This window comes from Pleurodeles waltl, chromosome 2_1, assembly GCF_031143425.1.
Source record: "Pleurodeles waltl isolate 20211129_DDA chromosome 2_1, aPleWal1.hap1.20221129, whole genome shotgun sequence".
NCBI classification, from domain to species: domain Eukaryota; kingdom Metazoa; phylum Chordata; class Amphibia; order Caudata; family Salamandridae; genus Pleurodeles; species Pleurodeles waltl.
This window is the reverse complement of record NC_090438.1, coordinates 590,278,481-590,305,881: the sequence shown is the minus strand read 5'-3', so window position 1 is coordinate 590,305,881 and position 27,401 is coordinate 590,278,481.

Sequence of the window (27,401 nt, the reverse complement as noted above, 5' to 3'; positions counted from 1 at the left end):
GAAGGAAGTAAACGTAATGAAGGAGAGAGTGCATTATACATTAATTGACTTAAAAAACTTTACAATCTTGCAGGAGACTCATGGGATTGTATGAAAAAAGGGTAGCGAAAATCTGGTGCAAATAAACTTAACCTACTACAACAGGATATGTTTAATGGAAATGCAAAGTCCATTATAAAAGTATGATCTTGCAAGATGCTCTTGATCGCAAACCAGCAAACACTGTGTTTACAAGAGTCACCCATGCTATGTATGAGAACATCATGGCTCTTGTGAGTGTCTCGTGAGAATGATCAAGAAGGAAAATGAAAAGGGGTACATACTACAAACAACACACATAATGACTGTATGGGATAGCTCTAAATAGAGATTCTAAAGTAACATATTGAACAACTATATTTTTGTGTTTTTGCCATTTGTAACTTTTTTGTATTTCTTAAAAAACAAGGGTTAAAAAACAATAACAGAACTAGTAAAAAAGAAAAAAAAAATAATCACCTTCAAAACAAAGAGTAGACAAATGCAGAAACAAATGTTTTAAAACATCTACTGCTCAGGTGGGCATTTATAAACCTGGATAAGTCTGTTTCATGCACCATTGTTTGTCTCAGAAGCAACATTATCTGCTTGCATGAAAAGCAAAAAGGGCTTTGTTCAGATATGCAGGGTTGTTATCTGCTAACACAGTGAGTACCTGGGAAGGTACATTATCACCAGATTAATAAGATGTGGGCTCCTTTGAAGAATTTTGAAGCTCTGCAACACGGGCTCACTCAGCTCAATCAAGGTGCTCTGGGTGCAGAGTTCTCAAATGTTGCCTTATCTCAGTGGTACACATGGAATACTGCTTGATCAGGCTGCCCCTGTTGATCTCTTTTTTGGATATGTTACAAATTACATATTTGACAGACACATTTTTCCCACCAGGCCTCATCTGAAAGCCAGATCAAGAACTCCCTCTGCAGCTGAGGTGCCTGACTTGCAGGAACAGGAGTATGGTTCTCATCTGAGTTAGAGGATCACATTCTGAACACAGACCATGAGCAAAGTCTGAGAGCTAAGCAAAATGGTGTAATCAGGTGAAACCCAACAGGCAAATGAAGCAACAGGGACGGAATCTTCATTTGCTAAATAAAGACATCAATATGAACCAATCACAATCCTTCCTTGTGTTGTCTTTCCTCTTCAGGGTGCCTCACAAGTGTCTCACAAGAGCCCCGCAAGACTGAAACCGAAATCTCAAATTCAACAATACATCAAATGTTCTACTCTAAACAACACTTCACATGTCTTAGTTTCTTCAAAACAACAAGAAAACACTGTTATGAACTTAATTGCTAATGTATGATCTCACAAGCAGATTGCAAGAGCCAGACAGGAGGAACAGGTCCCTCATAGTCCATTTAGGGGATTGTGTGCTCTACTCCTGCGATATCTTGTGAAAGATGTAGGTTTATAAACAAAATATCTACAGAAAAAAGAGAGAGGCCCTGTGCTCAAGGGTGCAGAGCACGTTTTTGGACTGTCAAGTCAAATTTCTCCTTGAGAGACCAATGATCCACACTCATATGCTACTACACCCACACACTCCCTCATAGCACAGGCATCCAATGTCTTTTTTTAACCACAATACAAGAAAAGTTAGTACCATGTAAGTATCAGATTGCGAAGCGCTTCAATAACATATATGCCAAAAACACATCTAATTAATAACATATAAATGATAATGTAAGACTACTTGTCTAACTGTCAGCTAACCACTTTTTTGACCTGTCTTGGCATCAACTCAAAAAGTATAAACAAATACGGTGCATAAACAAAAAATACTAAAGAAAACATTTGGTAAAAATATGTAAACAGGGTGAAACACATGTGACAAGACACATATGTCTTTTCCCACCACTAATCTATTTCAATCATTGTCCAGGATACATGATGTTCCCAAATGACAGTCGTCTATTGCTTAACAATGTTCAACAGATTTAGTTAACAGAAAACATTGAAGCGTTTTGGTGGAGTATGTTGCTATTGACCACCTTCTGAATACTAGCTCCCTCTATAAAACACATTAAGGGCCTAATTACAACTTTGGAGGAGGTGTTAATCCGTCCCAAAAGTGACGGTAAAGTGACGGATATACCACCAGCCGTATAATGAGTCCATTATATCCTATGGAGCTCGTAATACGGCTGGTGGTATATCCGTCACTTTACCGTCACTTTTGAGACGGATTAACACCTCCTCCAAAGTTGTAATCAGGCCCTAAGACTCATTAAAAATGTATATAAAAATATAACTATAGGTATTACAAAGGTCTAGAACATCCATAGGATTTACACTGCATTTTTAAAGGTCTCCACAAATCTAACACAAAAGAGGTGCCAAAGAGCAGAATCTCCTCAAAATCATATCCATCATCCATTGATAGTGTGTCTCTTCATATTACAGTACCACTCCACACGACATACATCAATCATATTCCCTCTATGAGCCCAAGCATATAACTCATCCACAAACCACTTCCATTCTATCTAACACCAGGCTCATGTATGTCTCTTTCACATGTAACTCATGTTTATACAACCATCTGCCAAACATTGAATTTTTCACACATCCACTTTTAGTGTTTGGTGTTCCTATTTAGAATTCATATTATAATATTGTGATTCAAAAAGGACGAGATTGTGTATATCTTTACATTTTAAATTTCAAATTCTGAGGGTATTGCGAGGGCTACCATTAAGGAAAAAAATTTAAAGTCTCAGTACCTAAAAGTTAGCGGCTTCTTCATATTTCCTTTTTCTATTGCTCCCAATTTATATATCACCTAACACTTCTTAATACTCTACTGAATATATTAATTTTGTTACTGAACACCATCCCTACTTAAGGAAACCTGGTCCTCCTTGATTTTTATAAAGTCACTATCACCATTTGTGGGCGTGAACAACCTGTGAGAGAGAAATATACAATGTATAGTCTTCATTAAAAACAAAATATCTCTCCCCTACTGATTGTAAAGCATTCTAGCTCAACTTCAAGAGCATTCAATATCTTACCTCTTGCCTGATGTGTATCGGGCATCTATTATAAGATGATCCATTTAATTATCAGATAAGTTATGGCGTCCCCTTTGCCTGAAAAGAAAATATATACCCATGAGGGTCACTAACAGAATTCATATCCTTCATTTCTCACTTCCATATTCTAATTATCAAAATGGTTGTCGCACTAATAGCATACTGTTGTCCAGTCACAGGATATTAATAGCCTTTTATCTTCAAATACAACTGTATATTTAGCACTCTCATATCGACTCATAAAGCTATTGGGCCAGTGAATGATTGGCACTACACTGTATAGGCCTTATACTCTGCCCTCTATCTTGGGAAATAGTTGGCAACCCTTCAACATTCTAGGCCCACCTATATCATCTGGAGCAACTGGTTGGCACACTATCAAACAGGTTACCACACTACTAGAGTACTACTTTTTAACCACAAGCTACTTTAGACCCACATGCTTCCAATAGCCCATTATGACTTAACACAACTGGATGTTCAGTGTTGCAATATCAATTCATACAATTGATGTGTCCCCTATAGAGTGAGTTGCCGCTTTACCTGAGTTATGTGATCAAAACCTCAAACTTCCTATCCTTCCGGTCCAATCTACTCTACCTGGCACCGTACCAAATAACTTTTACTGACGCCACAGTGTGAGAAGTCTTTCCTTACAGATACTTCTTTTTACAAACGCCAATGCAAGTTCACACAGCTAAACCCATTTGCTGCTGCTCTCCTGTTTAACTAGTAGTTCGAAGAACGCTTTCCTCACATGCAAAAACCACGTGTTCCAACATTTTGTTGAGTTATCGGGTGTATACAGTTGTGATATTGGATGGTGTTCCTTCGCAATCACTTATAATTTCGATGCATAATTCATGAAAAAAATACCCCTATCTAGGGCTTCTAACAAGATGTATTTGTGGTTATACACCATGGATCGTAGTTTAAGTGCATGTTTCTCCCTGTTTACATATATTGAACGATTGTGTTCGTTAATATTTTTTGTTTATGTTTATACCTTTTTAATTGATGCCAAGACAGGTCACAGAAGTTGTCAGCTGACAGTTAGATGATTAATGTTACACTATTATTTATCTGTGAATAACTGGAAGTGTTTTGGCAGAGATATGTTATATGGTATTAAATTTCTTCGCAATCTGATACTTATATGGTGCTAACTTTGTATTGTGTTAAAAAAAGACAGTGGAAGACTGTGCTTTGATGGAGTGTGAGCTTTTAATAGCATATGATTGTGTGGAACATTGATTTCTCAGGATGAAATTTAGCTTGAACAAAACAATTACTACAATCTCCATAATGTACTGACTTTATTATTAAATATTAGCATACATTAATAACTGATCAGGTGTAAAAGACCTGTATACAACACATTAGATCAAAATGTACAACTGCTCAATTTTGTGAGGGTCATGGAAAATAGATGTACATAGCAAAAACACATAGGTCCTCATTTACGAGGCCCTATCATCCCACTACACCACCAGAGCGTCATTTTTTTTATGCTCCAGTGGCGCTGTGTGCCAGCCCATATTTATAAGGCCACATAAAGTCATCTTGGGTGCCTTTTCATGGTCATGTTAATATAGGCCTCTTTCACGCATAACACCACGTATTGCATGGGGTGTTCCCACTCCCGGTGATCTTCAGTACACGCTTCATTCTGCAGCACACATAGAAAGTGAAAAACACAGCTTGTGATTGTTTTTGTGCAGGAAGGTGCCTCTTCCTGCACAAAAACAATCATCCCCACATCACAGGCATCCTTGCACCATGGTGGAAGGGTGCCTGCGTTGACACTAGGCAACAATTTGTGACCAGCGCAAGGGGAGAGGACAGAAATGCGCCTTATCTTGTAGATACTGTGCATTTCTGCTCTTTACCAGTGGTACAGAGTGGTGCAGCAAGGCACTTGCTGAGCCACCCTGTGCCACTGACCTCATAAACAAGGCCCATAGTTTGAAGTATGGGAAACACTGAACAATGACTTTTAGAAATATTAGTTTATGTAAAGATAACATACAAAGGCTATGAAAACTATGCTGGGAATAGCTTTGTATATGTGAGTTACAAAAACTATGACGTTGAACATTCTCAGTACAAAGATTGTTGGTGTAGTTACTGTCCATGTATCTTTAAATATTATTTTTTTTAAACTCAAGGAATTAACTGAACAACACAAAGGTTAAGGTAACGTTATAGTAAGGTATAGTAAAAATATGTTTCGAATTTAACCAAATCCTTAGAATCTGACTGAAAAAGTCAAAGGTTAAAGTAACATTATAGTTAGGTGAACTTCTCAGTAGCAATGTGTGAGAAGTTGATTCTGAATATCTAATGTGCACTGATTTTTTGCTTTTTAGTCACCTGGTTTTTTACCTTTTACTGTGTCACCCCCAGCAAACTCGTGGTGAAATGGACTGTGCATATTTAGCGCACACCTTTTAAGACAAGGCTGCTGTGACACAGCAAGTGTAAGACACAGATCAATCAATCAATCTGGATTTTTTTAAGTGCAGTTTATCACTCAACAGGGTATCCAGGTGCTTGTTGGTCATGGAGGCTAATTCGAACAGCCAGGTCTTGAAGGCCATTCGGAATTCTGGAAGTGAGGTGATGGTCCTGAGGTGTGTGGGGAGGATGTTTCAAGTTTTGCTGCGTTGTGAGAGAAGGAGCCTCCTTCATTTCTTCTTTGGTGGATGCGGAGAGTATGAGCAAGTGAAAGGGAGACAGAGCATAGTCTTCTCAATGGTCTGTGGAAGTTCATGTGATGGTTAAAGTAAATGGCCCTTGGTTATGTAGAGCTTTGTGTGCATGGATCAGTAGCTTAAATTGGATTCTGTTCTGTACCGGACTCAGTGGAGTTGCCTTAGGTGGGGTGTGATGTGGGTTTGTTAAGGAAGGCAAAGGATGTGTCTGTCTGCGGCGTTCTGCAAGGTCTAAAGTCTCTGTAGGAGGTGTTTGGCAATTCCAATATAGAGGGTGTTGCCGTAGTCCAGTCAGATTGTGACGAAGGCTGGTGTCATGGTGCGTCTCATGTGTAGGGGTCACTTGAAGATCTTATGTACCATGCGCAAAGTAAGGAAGCAGGCGTAGGAGACGACGTTGGTTTGTGATTTCACATTGAGCTTGTTGTCAATGATGATTTGGATGTTTCTGGCATGGTCGGAGGGAGTGGGTGCGGGTCCTAGTTTTAATGGCCACCAGGAGTTGTTCCATGTGTTGCTGCTGTTTCCAAAGATGAGTACTTCTATCTTGTCTGTCTTCAGCTGCAGGAAGTTCTTCATCCAGTAAGCAATGCTTGTCATGAATCTGTGGAGGCTGGTTCTGGTGGTGGCGGGGTCATCGGTAAGTGAAAGGATGAGTTACACATGGACACTCCCAGAGACTCCTGTCGTGTGCAGCCCAAGAACTGCGCACAGGTAGCCTGATGCAGAAGGGACTACACAGATCAGGTGGTGACCAGGAATAGGCCTCATAATGTGGGTGTACACCTGTAGGGAAAGTGAGTGTGCTTTAGTGTCTTGACTGTAATGACACTCCATTATACTCCTATTGGGAAGGCTGACCCAGAGCACAAATCCAGTTCCCCAAGGTCCACAGAATCCAGAGTCACACTAACGTACACTGTAGCCTGTGTGAAAAGAACACTGCTGTGAAGTTCAAAAGCATATCTGTACAGCTTATTGGACATCCATTAATGTTATATATCTCTGACTCAGCTCAGGATCAGAACCTAGGCCTTTTGTGACACTGCTGGGCTGGGTTAATTACTTTTCTCTCCAGCTGCAGGAACAAAGGCATCGCCCATCAAAGGAAGCAATTAACAGTGCTTAAGTCATCTCTGAAGGAAGAAGGAGTTAGATGAATTGTTCTGCATCTATCAGCCAGCTACCATCCTGTGCGAGGAAAAGTGCCTGCCCCAGGCCTTCTCACAAAGAAAGTAGTCCAGACCTCTGGAGCCAAACCAGAGGGGAGCTCCTTTCAAGATAATGGGGGAAGGCCCTGGCAATGATGTAAACAAGGGGTGGAGCTGAGTCCCCCAGAGCATAGGTGGCAAGTGACTCCTGGGTGACATCAGTTTGAGCTATCCCAGAAGACTGTGCAGGGAATTTGGGACAGGGGCACATTTGACCCAACTCCGGCAGGGCCATATTTTATTTCTGCCTCAGGAGCAAGCCAGGGCCAGGAGGCTGCACCCATGAAGAAGGAATGGGAGGGGGAAGTGCCATAATATTCCCACACCGTTTCAGGGGACTCATGAAGAATATTCACTCAAGGGTGTAGCTGAGTTTTTAAGCACTCCCAAGACTGGAGTATTTCCTTAGGGAAAAACGATATGGCTACATTGAAGTGGCTTAGAAATGTGCCATGAGATTTTTCATGGGCAGAGAGACCCTCTAGGGGTGGGAGGTGATATTGCACATTTGCAAATATGCAAGTGATGTCCTTTAGAGACCATGTTTAAAGTGCAGTAGTTAGTGTTGAATGTTATTACAGGTGTCTCCTGCAAGCACTCTCCAGGGACAAACATTTATAATTGCATAGTGACGTATTTACAAATTTGATGCCCTGTAGGGGCCATGGTTAAATTCTGTATTTTTCACAAAGAGTAATCCTGATAGCACAAACCAGTCATACGTGCCTATAGCCTATTCTTACGAATGCTTTATTTGAATAATGAGACAGACAGACAATCGCGATCAAAGAATATATGCTTTTTTGCAGTATTAATTGCTCTCACCCAAAGTATTCTCAGATGTTGCATTGGAATCCATGTGAATGTTTTAGCATTTTTTTTGTTTGTTTAAATCTCCCCTTGGGAGAGACAAGAAGGATTATGCACTGCCATCCAGACATATTCACATCAGCTTGTGGTGTTGTAAATTGTTGCATATATCGAGAAGTGTGCGTGCAATAAATGTAATTTTTAATTTTTAAAAAAATAGCACAGATTGGACAATCACTTATTTTGTGTTATTATTCTGCACTTGTGAATGGTGATTACCAGCCCACACCACCTCCCTTGAGTAGGCCGTGGACAGCTCTGCTTCAATACTCTGTTAGAGTCAAGCACTATAATAGAGTGGTTGGTTCCCAGTGGAGAGCAAATGTGGACCCATTGCTTGTCCAGGTCACACAAATAATGACCCATTTTCTAACACAATGTTAACATTTTGAAGTAAAAAAAAATAGAAATTAAACAGTTATAGTTAGCAGCAGTAACTATAGCTTGCGCCCCTGGTCTGTACTGCTTATGACCTCGCTTATGACATCACTCATGGCATGTTCTATGACATCATTCATGACATCACTGATGAATTCTCAGATAACACCATTGATGACATCATTGATGATATTATTGATGGCATCACCATGCCATCACTGATGACATCACCCAAACTCTATTTTCCTGCATACACGTGTATCAATTACTATAGCATTACATGTCTGTCAGTAAGTACAAATAACTCGGTACAAGATGAGATATAATTCTACAAACACAGAACCAACTCCCTTAAGTGTTGAAGGTAAGCACTATGCACAACATTCACCAAATAACATACACTGTAACCACAGATGTTTGGGAACCCGTCATGGCACAAGTTGTTCAATATCTAAACATCTGGTCAAAGAAAGTTAAAATAGTGAAGGCCAATTCCAAAACAAATGCCCTATTAGGGACAGACTTTATCTTTATCAAACCTCAGACACACACTGAAGCTACATTAAGAAATATAGGGCCATATGTACGAACACATTTTCCCATTGACACAGAATGGGACAAACCCTTTGCTACATCTGGCCCATAGTTCTTAATGTCCATGAACAGAGTTGATTCTATACCACACTCTTTGAAAATAGTGAAATTCTCATGGGAAGTGCAGTTTGTGGTATTCAAAATAATCTACTAGAACAGTCTACATTGTATGCAGCAGTTGTCAGAAGGGCACCACTTGTTACAGAAAAACAAGGTCTGAAGGTGCTAAAAATCATACTATGTTCACCCTTCATACAGTATACTTTAAATATATATATATATATATATATATATATATATATATTTATATATATATATATATATATATATATATATATACAGCCACTAGAATTAAGCAGCAGGAGAGAACCAGATTATGCAGCATAGCTGAGTAAATTATGCACCAAAAAAGGACACATTATGCTGCATAAAATGGCACAATTTGAACTACTATTACTTCATTATTTTGTCATTTGTAAACTTAGTAACACTGTCTGTGCATTGGTTGTATCTCATTAGTGCATTTTAATAATACCCAAACATAGCAACAAGCAACATAAAAATGACCAGTCAAGCTTTGCAATGGGCCTTTCCATGTGCAGCAACACGTCGCTGCATTTTTTGGAACTTTTGAACCATCTGAATCTGAATTTAAATTTCTAAAAGCACTCAAGCACCCGAGAGAGTTTGGGTGCTAAGAATCTGAGGAGCATACTTACACTAAAGACACAATTGGTTAAAGAGAAAAAAGAAAACAGCCAAGATTTCAATGCTTAATGGAAGCTGAAGAGATTTGATTAGCTTCTGAGGTGTAAAGGCAGTTTATTTCAAAGCTGACATGTGGTATATTCAAAACTGTGGCCATCTTAGGATTCTATATTTATCCTAGGGACAGAAACAACAAAAAATGCAGAAGATTTCACATTTCTGGTTGAGTTAAACCACCTGATTGTATTTACAAGAGTGTTGGGTCTGATGTTATACAGAGCCTTGTGATATAAACAGTGCTTTGAAGGCCATCCTCTTTCTCACGGGAGGCCAGTGAAGATCAGTTAGAACTCTTGACAGTGAATTAAATTTGGGAAGAATTTTTAGGACGAGCTGCATTCTGCAACATATGGAGCTTACTGAATGCTGATTGTCAAATGCCCATATAAAGTAATCAATGACTACCGATTTTTGAGGGTGGAACTGAATAAACAGCAACACCTTCCTAATTGACCTGAGCAATAAGAAGCAGGTTGATGCCAGTTTATTAACTTGCTCTCTGAAAGATAGATCAGCATCAAAAAGTATTCCTAGATATTTTTTACTTTAGGAACAGGCTTTGGAGGGGGGGTCTATGGTCTGTGGCCATGATGAGTGACCCCAGAAGGAGGCATCTTTTCCAAAAACAAGGACCTCTGTTTTTTCTGAATTTAATTTCAATCAATTGGAAGTCATCCAATTGACAATATCCTTTATGCATTTATTGAATCTGTATACAATATCCTCAAGATTACTTGGAATAGAGATGACAATTTGAGTGTCAGCATAGGCCATAGTAGCTAAGGTGTGATAATGAGTCAGCTTTGCCAATGGTGCTACATATATGTTGAAAAGCTTAGGGCTTAAGTGATGTCTCTTGATGAACCCCGCAGGGAAAAGAAAAAGATTTCCAATGGGACTCAGAGCACCCTATCTGCTGCTGTCTCTTAAAAATGAGGAGATAAAGCTACATGCCAATCCAGTAATGCCAAAATCAGACAACCGTTTTAACAGGATGGTATGACTAACCATGTCAAAAGCGGCAGAGAGATCCAACAGGAGCAATGCTGCTCTCCCGCCATTATCTCGGATAGCTCTAATCTCTTCTGAGACACCATTCAAGGCTGTCTTGGTAATAAAGCCTGATCTAAAGCAATATTGAGCATCAACCAACAGACCATTCTCATCTAAATACCTGACACCCCTTGTGCCCGGTACAGGTTCCGAGCAACATTCTAGGATATTGAGGCAGTGAGTAGGCCGATGGGGTGTCTTGGATATTTGACTTATCTGTAACATAGCTATGAGGGAATATTCCTATTATTCTCAGCCATGTACACTCCATTCCCATCTTGATAGATTTATCTGCCCTTCACACCTACACCCTAGTGTTACCCATGCCACATACCTGGGAAAGACAGTATCTGATCATAATTCACTGAGAATAACACTCTCATAAACCAGCACCAATCCCAACCTGGCACCTACAACCACATCTCCTAAAAGACACAGTGTTCAGGGAGACCCTGGCCACGACCATTGATACGGACTTCTCTGAAAACTGTGGTATTTACCACTAGTGGAGTGGGAGGCATTCAAGGTGGTGGTGCACAGCACATCAATTAATATGGTGGTGGGAGGTCAAAAAGAGATTCTTCGGGAACACACACATCCAGAGAGTAGCTTTGGTCCCCTAGACAGAGCAGCAGCTGAGAATGTCAAGGTCGCAACTAAATTACAGGAAGCCAGGACCATGTATGCAGAACGCCTAGAATGCCTTGGAGTAATAAATTACAGGATCTACTCTCAGAAAATACACACAGAAGTGGACAAGTCGGGCACATTATAGGAACACTTAATTCAGACAGACCCATCACCCACATCGATCCTGTCAATAAATGCGCCTCATGAGGGACCAATAGTGACACAGTTGGGGATCAACACGGCATTCTGTGACTCTGACACTGTGTTATAAACAGCCCGCCACCTCCCAACCCTATGGATATGGCAGTGTCTTTACATGAGGCAAAATTCCCTAGGGTGTCTGCAAATGAATGGGAAGGCCTAGGCGCTCCCATTACAGCGGGTTGAATACAAGTTTCTATCAAGGAGCTTGCTCGTAATAAAATTCCAGGCTGTGATGGTATTCCAGTGCATTCTACTCCAAATATGCTACAAGACTGGTCCACAACTGTAGAAACTCTAAAGTTTGGCCCTCGATATGGATTCACTGCCCCCTTCCACTAGAGAAGAGCTTGTAACATCCCTGCTTAAACCTGGCAAACTCCTGCAGTTGGTACATACGAACCAATGTATTTTTTACCCATTACACAATACCTCTCTGAATATTTGGCAGCTGTTAAGGATAATTGATGCCAGTCGAGGACATGCTGGAGCACTGGCTCAGTATGAGATACCCCAGCCTCTCTCTGCTGTGTGAAGTTGCAGTACACAACACCTACAGCCAGAGACAGAACTGGGCCTCCTATCAGTTATTGCGTTGTACACAATAGGGTTGCCCATTTTCTCTGTTTATTTTTATACTGGCATTCAAACCCATAGCATAGCAGATCTTTAGGCCGGGGACGTGGGGATTCTCATAGACCACACAGTGCATGCCATATCATTGGACATAGATGACATGATTCTGTAATTGAATTAATTCTGAGAGGGGTGGGTAGAGATGGCCCAACAGCTAACAAAATTTGGAAAACTGTCTGGTCTTCAAATGAATGCAGATAAATCATGTTCATATTCCATTGCTGATTCCTATGTTAAACAGACATTCCGGTTTGGGGACAGGCAGATACAGATAGCACCTTGCACATTTCAGCATAAACTCACATGTACAATCGATGCACTTAAATCCCAGGTGGATTTTCGGATCACATTACCTAATTCAGTGGCGGCTCAACTGGCAGTGGCAAACATGGTGATGTTGCTGTGGGTACTGTACCACTTTGTGGATTGGCCGATCATAATACCAGCATGGATGTTCTAATTGTTAAATACTATACTGATTGACCTCACATGGGGAAATAGCCCACCAGAGTCAGCTTTTGCCCCATGGTGGTATGGAGGCCCCAGACTTTAAGGTCTATTGCATAGTCGGACAACTACAGTGGTTATCTTATTGGCTGGCTGGACATAACCTGCTAGAGATAGGCTACAAAATGAAAACTAATTAATCATGGTCTATTACAAAGGTTGGTTTGCCCAAAGATCAAACCACTACAATCAAGCTCCCTTTTGCTGCCCACAACTCTGGCCTACTAGAAGATGGCAATGAATAGAAATACCTCACAGGGGCCCCGTGTACTGAATGTCCCATTCTGTGGCCTGCCTACAACTTGTGTCACACTGATGACGTGTAGGCTGGGCCCATGGGAACAGATGGGACTAGCAATGGTAGGTGCACTATTTGTGGACTGCACATTGATGATACATACTTATTTTGTACACACTCATGGGTTGCCGGAAACGATATTTGGAATGCATGCCAGTATCCAGCACTACGTCTGTAAGCACTGGGCACCAGTTGGAAAATAACCCAGGGCACATGAGTTACTCCAAGCACTACATATAATGGGACACAGTAGACACCCAATAGAATGGCTCAATTGGGGACTCTGGGAACACCTCATGACACCACTCACTTCACTAAAAACGAACTGGGAGGCCGACCTCGCCATGGACCTTTCGGATAAAGAATAGGCCAGTTTATTGGAATATCCCAAGAAAATCTTGCACAACTAGAGATTTAAATGCATTCAATTATCCATAAAACACAGAGCATAGCTGACTCCACATAAAATTAGCTAGATGTTCCCTACAGCTTTTTTTGCATGTCCTCGATGTTATGCTCATGATACTGACCTACTGCACATGTTATGGACATGTCCCTCACTGTCCGGCTACTGGAAGGAAATCTTGGCAGCCATAGGGGAATTGACTGGCCTAAACCACTATATTGTACCCGAGAACAGTGTATATTGGGGCTGTACCCGCAGCCCAAATGCTCTAGGGTGGTAGAACACTTTAGGGGATAAGCATTATTGTTAGCAAAAGGGCTATTAACAAGATGCTGGAAATCCCTATTGGCCCCAAGGATGGATAGATTGCTGGAGGAAGTATTGCAATGCGGACAGGCTGAAAGTGAGGCTTTATGATGCGCTGAATAGAGAGGTCTATGTAAAAACCCCATACAGATGGAATGGGACACATTATTAGAAGGGTTCAAAGCACAGGAGGGGGAACCCTGAAGTGAGAGGGAAACCAAACTACTCAAGTTACCCAATACCGCAGCCTTGTTGTCGGGTTGGGTGTCCCACCAACTGCTCCTAACAAGGGGGTTAGCCTAAAAGGCATCTATGCCTGTGTCTTTATACGTGAATTTCTCCTGTTATACAAGCACAACATGCAATAACATTTGTGTTAAAAAAGTTTATATTACCTGCCTGCACTCCCTGGTCCTGTTAGGTCCAGTAAGTTAAACCTGCACTAAACCCCTGACAGCTATGGCACAGAGCAGTCAGACTTCACTCAAGAAAATGTGCAAACTATTTAGAAGCACCAAAACAGTTTGAAAGTCAAAACCACAACATAATAAACATCCCACTGCAATTACAGAAAAAGAGAATAGTTTAACCCCTTCGCTGCCAGGCCTTTTCCCCCAAGGTGCCAGGCCTTTTCTTGGCTATTTGGGGCAGTTCGCGCTTTGGCCCTCATAACTTTTTGTCCACCAAAGCTACCCATACCAAATTTGGGTCTTTTTTTCCAACATCCTAGGGATTCTAGAGCTACCCAGAGTTTGTGGGTTCCCCTGGAGGAGACCAATAAATTCGCCAAAATACAGCAAAATTGTTGTTTTAAAAAAATATGGGGAAAAGGGCTGCAGAAGAAGGCTTGTGATTTTTTCCCCTGAAAATGGCATCAACAAATGGTTTGTGGTGGTAAAATCACCATCTTCCCAGCTTTCAGGAACAGGCAGATTTGAATCAGAAAACCGAATTTTTCAATACAAGTTTGGCATTTTACTGGGACATACCCTATTTTTACTATTTTTGGGGTTTTTAGCCTTATTCCAGTTAGTGACAGAAATGGGTGTGAAACCAATGCTATATCCCGGAAAGCTAAAAATTTCGGAAGAGCAGACAAAATTCAGAATTCGGAAGGGGGTAATTTGTGTAGATCCTACAAGGTTTTTCTACAGAAAATAACAGCTGCAATAAAAAAATATTGAAATTGAGGTGAAAACCCCCAGCCATTTTTCTCCACATTTCACTCTGTTGCTCTTTCCTGCGATGTCAGGTTTTTAAAAGCAATTTACCATTACATCTGCTGTACTTTTTTGATTGCAGGGATATATAGGGCTTGTAGGTTCATGAAGAACCCTAGGTAATGGGTTTTCATTGTATACCAGGTACACAGCAATTAATTTGTTGAAATATAACAAGTGAAAAATAGGTATCAAGAAAACTGTTGTATTTCCAAAATGGGCACAAGATAAGATGTGGAAAAGCAGTGGTTATTTGCACATCTCTGAATTCCGGGGTCCCCATATTAGCATGTGAATTACAGTGAATTTCTCAAATAAACGTCTTTTTTACACACCGTCTTACATTTGGAAGGGAAAAATGTAGAGAAAGACAAGGGGCACTTGTTCTTCTACTCTGTGTTCCCAAAAGTCTCTCGATAAAAATGGTACCTCACTTGTGTGGGTAGGCCTGGTGCCTGTGACAGGAAACGCAACATGGACACATCTTTACATTGAAATCTGACGTGTTTTTTGCAAAGTGGCTAGCTGTGGAATTTGGCCACTAGCTCGGCAGGCACGTAGGGAAACCTACCAAACCTGTGCATTTTTTAAAACAAGACACCTAGGGGAATCCAGGATGGGGTGACTTGTGGGGCTCTCACCAGGTTCCCTTACCAAGAATCCTTTTCAAACCTCATAATGTGGCCAAAAAAACACTTTTTCCTCACATTTCGGTGACAAAACATTCTGGAATCTGAGAGGAGACACGAATTTCCTTCCACCCAGCGTTCCCCCTAGTCTCTCAATAACAATGGTACCTCACTTGTGTACATAGGCCTAGTGTCTGCAACAGGAAATGCCCCAAAACACAATATGGACACATCACATTTTCCCAAAGAAAACAGAACTGTTTTTTGCAAAGTGCCTAGCTATGGATTTTGGCCTCTTGTTCAGCAGGCACATAGGAAAACCTACCAAATGTCTGCATTTTGAAAACTAGACACCTAGGGGAATCCAATATGTGGTGACCTATTGGGCTCTCACCAGGTTCTGTTACCCAGAATCCTTTACAAACCTCAACATTTGGCCAAAAAACACCTTTTCCTCACATTTCGGTGATAGAAAGTTCTGGCATCTAAAAGGAGCCATATATTTCCTTCCACCCAGCATTCCCCCAGGTCTTCTGATAAAAATAATACCTCACTTGTGTGGGTAGGCCTAGTGCCCACGAAAGGAAATGCCCCAAAACACTATGTGAATACATCAAAATTATCAAATACAAAACTACCTGTTTTTGCGTTGGGGGGGCACCTGCGTTTTTGGTCCTAGGCTCAGCAGCAATATAGGAGAAATCTACCAAATCCAATCATTTCTGAAAACTAGACACCCGAGGGAGTCCAGGGAGGTGTGACTTGCGTGGATCCCCCCAGTGTTGTCTTACCCAGAATCTTCAGCAAACCTCAAATTTCCCATCAAAAATCAAATTTTTCCCACATTTTCTACCACTTAACGTTCCCCTCAGTCTCCTACTAAAAATTATACCTCACTTGTGTAGGTGGGCCAAGTGCCTGTGACAGGTAGGAGCCAAAAACATGTCGAAATTAAGAGGGAACCAAAGTGGGTCCAAAAGGGCAGTTTGGAAAAAACATTTTTAGGCTGACAAGTGTGGCCGAATTTTTATCGGTATAGATGCGACAATGCTGGGTGGTAGGAATTTTGTGGATTCCTGCAGGACCTGGAAGGTTCCATCACAAAAATGTTGTAAAATATGTGATTGCCATAAAAGTTGGAGGTTTGCAGGGCATTGTGGGTAAGAAAATGGTGCTGGGTGCATGTGAAGCACACCACCCTGGACTCACCCAGATGTTTAGTTTTCAGATGTGTCTAGGTCTTGATTTTTCTACATGGCAGAGTCCAAAATGTGCAGCCCTCACCATTCCAAGTGGGACGATTTTGAGAGTTAGACAAGCTCTCATGGCCGAGATATAAAACCAAAACCCAAAATAATGAAAGTCCTTTTGCTTTCTATGGGATGAGATGTTTTAGTGTGCAGGGGAGAGCTGAAAAACTATTACCCCATTAATTTGAGGTGGGGGGATAACCATGCCCATACTGGTTGGTAGCCACCACCCCACTATTTTTAATTTATTTTTAATTCCCTATCATCTAGTAGGCTTTCTGCCCCCCCAAGGAGTGGATCGGGGGTAATTGCCCCATCTGCTCACCGGTGGGCAAAACAGATTTGGGCCCTTTTATTTGGGGTGGTGTATGGCCATACCCCCACCCTCTTTTTTTGAAAAAAAAAATCTTCCCTGGTTTCTGGTGGGCTTTCTGCCCCTCTGGGGGCAGATGGGCCTTCCAAAAATAGGCCGATCTGCCCCCAAGGGAGGTAGATATGGCCAACAGTAGTGTACCCCCATGGGGCGGGCCCTTGCCCAAGGGGCTGCCCCCCCCAAACAAAACACACACATACACACACACCAATCCCTGGAACCCAAGTGGTTTCTGCCCCCGGGGCAGATATGGCCTACAATACATTCCCCCCCCCCCGGGGAGCAACCCTTGCCTAAGGGGTCACTACCCTAGCATGAAATTGGCACAAGAAAAAAAATCCCTGGTGCCTAGTGGTTTCTGGCCCCCTTGGGAGCAGATCGGCCTAATAAAAATAGGCCGATCTGCCCCCAAGGGGGGCAGAAATGGCCTAAAATAAATTTGCCCACCAGGGGAGCAACCCTTTCCTAAGGGATTGCTCCCCTTGCATGAAATTGACACAAAAAAATAAAAATCCCTGGTGTCTAGTGGTTTCTGCCCCATGTGGGGGGGGGCAGAAATGGTCTAAAAAGATTTTTCCCCCCAGGGGAGCGACCCTTGCCTGAGGGGTCGCTCCCGGCATCTAAAGAAATAAAAAAAATAATTAAAAAAAAAGATCCCTGGTGCCTAGATGTTTCTGCCCCCAGGGGCAACAGAATACCCTAAAACAAATTTAACCCCCAGGGGAGCGACCCTTGCCTAAGAGGTCGCTCCCCTCATGTGAAACTGACCTAAAAAAAAAATCTCTGGTGTCTAGTGGTTTCTGCCCCCTTTGGGGGCAGAGTGGCCTAAAAAAATAGGTTGATCTGAAATGGCCTATAGTTAATTATGCCCCAGGGGAGTGACCCTTGCCTAAGATGTCACTCCCCACATCTAAAAAAATAAAACAACAAAAATATATATTCTTGGTGTTCAGACGTTTCTCCTCCCCCCGGAGGCAGATCAGCCTAATTATAATAGGCCGATCTGCCCCCTGGTGGTCAGAAACGGCCTGAAAATAATTTGCCTTCCTGGGGAGCAGCCCTTGCCCAAGAGGCCGCTCCCCTTATTCAAAAATACAAAAAAAAAACTCCCTGGTGTCTACTGGGCATTTCTGCTGCCCGATCGCATCCTGATCGGACAGCAGAAATGCTGAAAGAGACATCAAAGGAAAGGAAAGGCCATTCCTTTCCTTTGATGCCTCTCTCGCTCCCTCCACATGATCGAAGGAGAAATGCTAAAGCATTTGTCTTCTGATCCGCGCTGGAAGCTCGCGCGGTGGGTGCAGCCTCTGATTAGGTCAGCGCATGCCTTTGGGATAGCGGGGTTGGAGGGGGAAGCAATTCCCCTTCCATCCCTGCCCTGGTGGCGTGGAGGCGAGGCTCATGGGAGGAGCCCATGAGCTGGTGCAAGGACGTGACAGTTAAATCCTTGACACCTCAGCACCGCAGGCAAGGATGTAACCATTACGTCCTTGGCTGCGAGGGGGTTAATGAACAAAATAACACCAAAATGACAAAGGTCCAGTAGGGGTCACCAGAGGTATGATTTTTTAAACGTTTTAAATAAAAATAGCACTATACAGCATGAAGTGCTAACCACAGGCAACTGGTCACACTAAATTGGGACAAGAATTAGTTTTTAAATCCAACCGTGATGGAGCAGAGGTCAGCTACACAGCTCTTATTTGTCCCAGTATAGAAGATACCTTCACACATAGACAATTTCAAGTGAGATAGAGTCTTCGGCAGGAAAGTCTGCAAGCTGATACTGAAGACAGGGTCATCACCGATAGGCTGATGAAGGACGAGGTCTGAGCGAAGCTGTTGTTGAAGACAGAAAAAAGTTGTCGATGTTGATTGGATGCTATACAGGGTTGAGCACGGTGAAACGTTATACCTTATGACATAGACTCTTTTCTGGAAGTCAGATTTCCTTAGTGGGGCAAGGATGCTGACTTTACCAAGGAGAGTTCCACATTGTTGGATGTCGGTTGGCATTTACCAAGCTGAAACAGATTTCCTGCTGCAGAGAAGAGCATAGAAAGAGCTGCAGCAAAGTCAGGCTCGCCATTGAAGACCCTTGGTGGATGGGCTGGCAGGTTGTTCTTGGTTCCTTGACAGTTCCCTAGGCAAAAAGTTAGCAAAAATGATTTTAAGTCCTAAGATTTTAGGTTTAGGCAGGAGAGGTACACTCTGGTACTTGCCTAAGGTTCAAGGACCACAGGAGAAGGACTTGGGGTCAGACACGACCATCAGAGCCCAAGGTGAGTCCAGTTAAAACCGGTCTTCTGGACTCTTCCTGGGAAGTGAGATTAGTGTCTCTGTAGCTCAACATGAGGTTAGTCAACTGACCTTTGGAGGCCACTTTTCTTTCTTGGGTACAAGTGGGAGAAGGTCCAGCCCTTAGGGTTCTCCTCAAAGGTCTCAACAGCAGCTGAAGTCCTTATTCTGTTTTCCACAGGTCCAGTAGTGTTGTGAAGCGGTTTACCAGAGGTGCCGAATGTATTCTTTGCACTAGCATGTGGTTGGGGGTGACTCATGGCCTATCCATAACAAATACCAAAAAGGTTTCCAGGGATAATCATTCCCATCTTTGCAGCAGTTACTGTGTGCCCTACTGTAAACAATCCACAATGCCTCCTGCTACTTAAGTTCAAAAAGGCAGAACCTTTATCCCCTGTGCAGAGTTCCTGTGGCCACCCCTGATGTGTAGCCCTGGAAATTAGCAATATGTACTCTGTGGCCACTCAAAACAAGTTCTGTGGGCAGGTTCTCTCCCACTGGGATTCGTATCCAGCTGACTGCGGGGACAAAGGATGGGGCAGGCCCTAGTGTTAGCTACATCTGCCAGTGACAGGCCTCTTTGAAGTTAAGTTGTTATGCACTGTACAGATGGTCATCCTTTCAATGGAACGGAACACTTCCTATGTCTCAGCTCTGGGAGCAACTCCACAGATCATCAAAAAAGCTATTCAACTCTTGGATGACAGTTGGAAGCTTATGCAAATATCATTTTAGGGGCTTAAGGCAGGTAGAAGGTGACTTTTTAAAAATACCTTTGTACTGGTGACTTTACCAGTGAATTAGGCTTGTAATAGATATTTTAAAACGTCCCAAAATTAATTTTGTAGCAGGTTCCTAGCCGCAGATTTCATTATTAAATTCAATATTGTAGCCCAATGATTTCCCATGGCACAGCTTACCTTGCTACAAAGAAAATAGCTTTTATGGCCCTCTCACTTTAAGGACATGTTTAACATTACACTTTTTCATGTCCTACTTTTAAATACCATGGATCTGCCTTATTGGCATTTATGAACTGCTTAAGGGTGACATTAATATTGAAAAGGAGAGTTATTTACAAATATGAAAAATACAAAAAATACAAAAGGAGGGTTAGGGCCTGGTAAATCTGGGTTATTTCAACTAGTTGAAATTTGTAAACTTAAAAATGCATAGACAGGCTACAATGGAAGGCTTGCAAACATATTTAGTGCTGTGACAGGTGGCACCGGTGGTGCAGCGGTCTACTTGTGACATTTAATTTACAGGCCCCAGTGACGCTATCTACCATACACTAGGGACTTGTAAGTAAGATACATTTCGGCCAATAGGATGTACACCAGTTTAACTTGATTTTAGGGTTCAGAGCATGGACAACAGTGACCCAGTGTGTTGAATCAAAAATACAGCAGTACAATTGACCATAGTGTCGCGGTAGGACACAAAAAGAAAAAATTTCCTGCAACCAGCTTTATAGTGTCAAAAAGCACAAACAAAATCTACTAAACATACATGACATGAAACAAAAAATGAATAACAATCACTGTACCAAATGTATGCAATTCCACACAGATGTATCTTTTATTATGTTTTCAAGTATCACTTCTTTACTCCTTTACTGAATATTGTTTAACAAGGAAGGGAAATTGTTCCACAAATGCCAGAACTTGCTACATATCTTTTAGGAGTATGTTCCTAGAAAGTAGTGATTGCCATAAAAAAAAATGTCAATCACATTCAAAGGCAGGATTTATAAAAACATCAAAAACTGAGGCCCATATTTATACTTTTTTAGCGCCACATTTGCGTCGCTTTTTTACGCAAAAGCGGCGCAAATTTACAAAATACAATTGTATTCTGTAAGACTCTGCCGATTTTGTGTCAAAAAATGACGCAAATGCAGCACTGAAAAAGTATAAATATGGACCTGTCTTTTTTCTGCTTCGAATAAGCTATCCTTTTCACTTAAGAAAGAGGTAGTACAAAAAGACCTATAATAGTAACATTAACAATTTTCCAAATTGAAAATCCAGTATAGAAGAACAGAAGATTAACAAAAAGAAAGGAGATTCACCATCAGTGTATTAGCTAGCTTTTCTTTAGTGAGTACATTCAATAATTTAGTTTAACATAAATGATTTTGGTGGCTATTTTACCAGACTTTCAAGTTTTTAATCCGAGGCATTTAATATTTGCTCTTGAATTAAACAACATGGGTTCCAATATACTTCTGTTTTTTGCATTTCAGTGCATGTAAAATGGAGTGGAAATTTGTGTTTTTATTCTTTCCAAGGCTAGTAATGATATGGAAAAAAATATTTAGCTTCTATAGAAGTAACACTCCCTTGCAATTTCTTTTCCCTCATGTGTTATATGTTGGTGCCGTACAGTGTATGCTGCTTGTAAGTGAAATCGAAAACTTGCCATGTTAATAGCTAGATCACTGGAGTTCATTCACTGCTCAGTGGCCCTCCCACTGATACATATCCATACTGCCCTCGTCAATAAATTATCACTAAAAATCATATCAAAGCAGGGTTTTTATGAACTAGCGCACAGTAATGCTTTTCCAAATTTCTGTTAGAATTGACAGTATAGCACACATCATAAATACGCTGCACTTTTTGGATTAAAAAGTCAAATTGGAGAGTCAGATATCTTTGCAAAGTAATGTGGCTATCACCTAACGACGATTTATTTGGAATATGCCAGAACAAGTACCTGCTTCCAGCTTGAATTATTAATCTACATACATACTATGGCACTGATAGATTGGTGATTTACAAAGTTTATGATAATATGCACAAAATTTAATTTGTAATAAATTTGCCAGCATTTTAATGCATTTGTCTCTCAAGGGCCAACCCACAGGAGTGTCGTGCAGAATTTAAGAATGCATCAGTCTCAGAACTTTCTATGCTCCAGCAGATAAGCTGAGAAGGATGGTATTTTCACCCAAAATACCTGAAAATGTATTTTTTACTTCTATTTTCCTTACTGAGGTGAAGACTTTTGGATTGTAACAATCGCCTTCGCTTATGACATCATTTTAGTTCTCGTGTCTACAAAAAATATTTGAAAAAAATGAAATATCGTAAAAGGGCTAATCCGGGTGCCCTGGCAAAATTCGTCAACAAGAGTAATTTACATCAGTGGCACCCAGTTCACAAAAGGGTGGTTTTCTTGCCACAGCCCTCCTATTTTTGACTGGTAAGTATCAACCGTACTAGCATCAGACTCAAATGAAGAGCGCTACAGTCAACCTCCATGGCACATAGGAAATAGGGATGGAAGATTGGTTTGGCTTTTCAGTCCATGCTCCTATCGAGTAAAATCTATTTTAGCAGACTCTGGTACGCATTCAGGGCCACAGGAAGTCAAAACCACGAATAGTCTCCCCTTAGAGAAACTACATATACCTATTTAGTTCACAACCAAAAGCCCATTCGCATTGAGCACACAATAATGGTAACAGTGCACGATACATGAAAGAATAATAAAGAGAACGTGGACTCCAAGACGTGCTTCAGCGCCCTTCTATAAGTCTGCATCCTCACATGTAATTCTGTTCATGACTTTTTCAAACAAATGGCACATTACTTTCAGCAAAAATGTGGACATAAATTTCCTTTAGACAGTGAAATCTCACAACAAAAAATTGACTCTGCTTGTAATTTAACATATAATATAGTAATATAATGTTTCTGAAGCATGCCAATCTGTTTAGTCTTTGCCAAAAGCAAAGGCCAATTTAGCACTTCATATAATCAAGATAACATTATATTTTATTTTTGAAGAAAAATATGGCGCCTATTGTGGAAAGAAAATCATGATGTCCTGAAATCATTATAATTTTGATATGTATGAGCCCAGTTGCAGTCTTTACCCTTTCAGAACCAACCAAGAAGGAGACTGACAGATAGGTACTTGAAAACTAGAAGAATATATTTATCAGGAATAATGTGCGCAAAGTGGATTCTGCAAACCTCTATCTAGTTTTAAACGTGTTGCAACCTGAAAGCTTTTTTCAATACCATGTTATCACTCACTTGCACATAAGAGCAGATTGTCCCTTCGTGTAGTACATCTAGCAAAATGTAAAAAATGCATACCATAAATAAAATTCGAATATATTACCTACGTTTGAAATATGCTTTGGACAAACCTTACTGTGCCTAATATCTTACCTAAAGACACCTCTCTGAGGTGCACACATCAGAAACTGGCGGCTCGCCAAACCCACTTAAGAAATATGTTTAAAAAAAAAAAAAACGAAACTACCATTAAAACATTATTGTTGTTACATCAGTATCCTAATGGACATAACGTATCATACAAGGGAACGAAAATTAATTCAGCTAGCAAATACTTACATTCGTTGTAAGGTGAAATTCCCTTATTGACAAAAGCATTAGCATGGATCATTTTAAAGAATCACAGTGTGACATAGAAATCAATCAGTGACTCTGACAGTTAACGCGCATTCCACCATTCCACTACAGTGGATGCATGCTTAAGTACAATCATTGTTGGGAAGTCTACACTCAACATAGTAGGCAAATGCATTCATACAATTAAAATTAATACTCAGCCATGCTAAATACTCAAATAATTCACATACCTTTAACACTTATGCTACTCTTAGGTGAATTAGAAGGCCATCTGCGGATGGTGCTTTGTTTGTAAAAGATTAAGGGCCAGATGTAGCAAACGTTTGCGAGTCGCAAATGGGTCACAACCTCGCAAAATGCGAAATGGGATGTACAAATCCCATTTCGGAGTACCAAATAGTGATGCAACCCATTACCGACTTGCAAAATTTGCAACCTGAATTTGCGACTCGCAATTAGGAAGCCGCAAATTGCGAGTCGCAAACCGTACGCAAAAGCCAGTCGCAAATTGCGACTAGTCGCAAAAAGCCCATTTTGCACACCCAGATTACCACTGATTCAGAATAGGTGTTAACCAGAACCAAAGAATAAAAGGAGACCCAGAAAGCATCTGGGTTACTCAAAATGGCTACACTCTACATGATTGCATGGAGGAGGAGAGTCCAGGCTGCCCAGCAGAGGAGGAGGAGGCAGAGACAGGAGAGGATGTATCGAACCAGGCAGACACTATTCCAACAAACTGAGGACGAGATTTATGATAAATACAGACTGAGCAGCGCTGTCTTCCTAGAAATCATTGAACTGCTTAAACCTCAGCTAGAATGACCAGACAATGCGCGGCAGCGCCATCCCCACACATGTGCAAGTGCTATGCTCACTGCACCTCTTGGCCTCGGGTAGCTATCAGAAAGTGATTACAGTGGCAGGTGGGGTAACCCAAAGTGCCCTCTCAAGATTCTTCAGACGTTTCCTAGATGCCATACTCACACACATGTCCAGATATATATACCTTCCCAGGAATGAGGCAGAAATGAACAGCACCAAGTTGGACTTCTACAGAATTGCCAACTTCCCACATGTAATAGGGTGTGTGGACGGGACACATATACCAATTTGCCCACCAGCAAATCTGGAATATGTGTTCCGTAGTAGGAAATGTACCCACTCACTAAACATCCAGGTGGTATGTGACACCCATAATGTCATTACTGACATTGTGGCTAAATGTCCACGGAGTACACATGATGCATATATATTCAGGCACAGTGGGATACACAAACGCCTAAAGCGTGGGGAGTTTGGAGAAGGATATTTATTAGGTACTGGCGAGTACACTCTGAAGCCTTACATACATGTTACTGCGTAACCCCTATGATGCCCTGCTAAATTTGCCTCTTTTGTCAAACAGGTGACAGTGCTTATGCCCTGAGACCATGGATACTCACCCCATACCTAACACCTGGCGATCAGAATGAGATGCGATACAAAATTGGACATCGGCGGACCAGAGCTGTAATTGAAAGGACGTTCAGCTTGTTGAAGTCACGATTCAGATGCCTGCACAAAAGTGGAGGAGCACTTCAGTATGCCCCAGAAACAGCATGCAAGATAGTTGCCACCTGTGCCATCCTCACAACATTGCCACCAGACGTGGGCTATATCTCACCCCTGACGACACAGATTTGGAGGATGAGGAGCAAGAGCAACCACACCGACAGCCTGGGGATGGAAGCATTGCAATGGAGGGCAGACAGAGACGGAACCATATGCTACTTTGGCAGGTACGTAGCAACCGTGCCAACACTCATTAATGTAAGAAACATATTGCCCAGTTGTGTAGTTCACCAAATTAACCCTTTTATTGCAGAACTATAATATGGAAACAATAGTCAACTATACTACAGAATGCAAAACAAAAGTGTAGTCTGACACATTACGTGCATGTGCCTCTGTAACACCACATATCAGTAGCTCACAGCCTCCTGCAACTGCCGCCACCATGGCTCACTCCAGGTTGGTCCCCTGATCCCTGACATGCACTGCTACTCCGCAACCCACGTGCATGTACACCTTGCTACCTGTCTGGTCTCCAGTAGGTCCACCGCATGGCTGATGCGGCCACGTCCTCGAGCCACATCTCCTGCAAAATGGCCTAGTTCCACTTGCAGGCCGACAGTGCGCCTTGACAAGCAGGTTTTAGTGGTAGCTAGGTGCCCTATAGACACACCTAGCTTGTCTAAACGGGCAGCAGTGTTGCGCTCCCTTTCGGCCACCATTTCCCTGACCAAGTTGTCTATGGAGGTAGTCAGGTTACCCAAGTGAGCGTTCATTGTAGTGAACTGGTTGTCCACATTTGCAAGCCCATGCGTGAGTGTGTTCTGCAGTCTTGAAAGGTTACAGTTCATTAACTGCATTTGTCTATTTTGAAGCCGGTGACTCTGTAGTAAGAATGCCTCCAGTCCCGACAATTCCTCATCGGTAACATCCTCCCTACGCACAGACTGCATTGTGCGTCGTCTAAACACCGAGCCAGCTGATCCCGGTGGTTGACTCTCCCTAGGCATTGGCCCCGGTGTCACAATGGCTGCCTCTATACCCAGAGCAGGATCGTCCATGTTCTCTTGTGCCAATTGGACGGGTGGTGTTGTCCTGCACTCCCCTGCGGTGTCTGTGGCAGCCTCCTCCTATGGTTCAGTGCATTGATCCTTTCTCTGCACAGTGGCGCTGATGGGGGGTCCTTGTGGGAGACCTGTGGGACATAGGGGATACACTGTCAGTGTCTCACATATGTTTTATGCCTCGGAATAAACATTTGCCTATATTTGGACTACTGTACTACATTGCCCATAATGCACTGTTCCATAGGTTGCAAAACTGGGAATGGAGCTAATCTGGAGGTGCATGCTGATGTGTACTGTGATTGTGTTCATGGTGCAAAGGCTAGTGTGAATACGTTAATTTTGGTACTTACTTTTTGATGTTCCTGGTGCTGAACTCTCTAGGTCTCCGATCCCCATTACAGCCTCCGCCTCCAGAGTGGTCTCCACCATGGTTTCGATGGCTGTAGGGGGTCGTACAGTAGATGGCCCTCCTCCAGTGCCATGCATCTCCCTCATGCGCTCCGCCATACTTTCCTTGGTCCTGGAGCGAAGGTCATACCACCTTTTGCGGACCTCATCCAGGGTGCAGTGGCTGATATTAATGGCATTTATTTTGTTGAGGATGTCCTGCCAGATCTTTTTTTTGTGGCTGTCAGGGACACTCACTGCTGCCTTGCCAAATAATTCCTCATGGTGCAGGCAGCACTCCTCAGTGAGCACCTCCAACTCCTTGTCAGAAAACTTAAGTTTTTGGTTTCTGCTTCGACTGGGTGTCTCCTTCTCCTGTGTAGCCATTGTTGCTGCAGCTCCATTCACCTGGGTGTGCCTCTGCAGTTTGGGCTGGGTGGGCTCCTCCCTGTTCCATGGGGTTACTTCCTGTTTCTGATGTCATCACTCAGAACCAGGAAGTGGGTTTTAAAAAGTTTAATTTGCACATGCGTGCAATTTGCGAGTCAGTCGCACTTTGCGACACTGGACAACACCC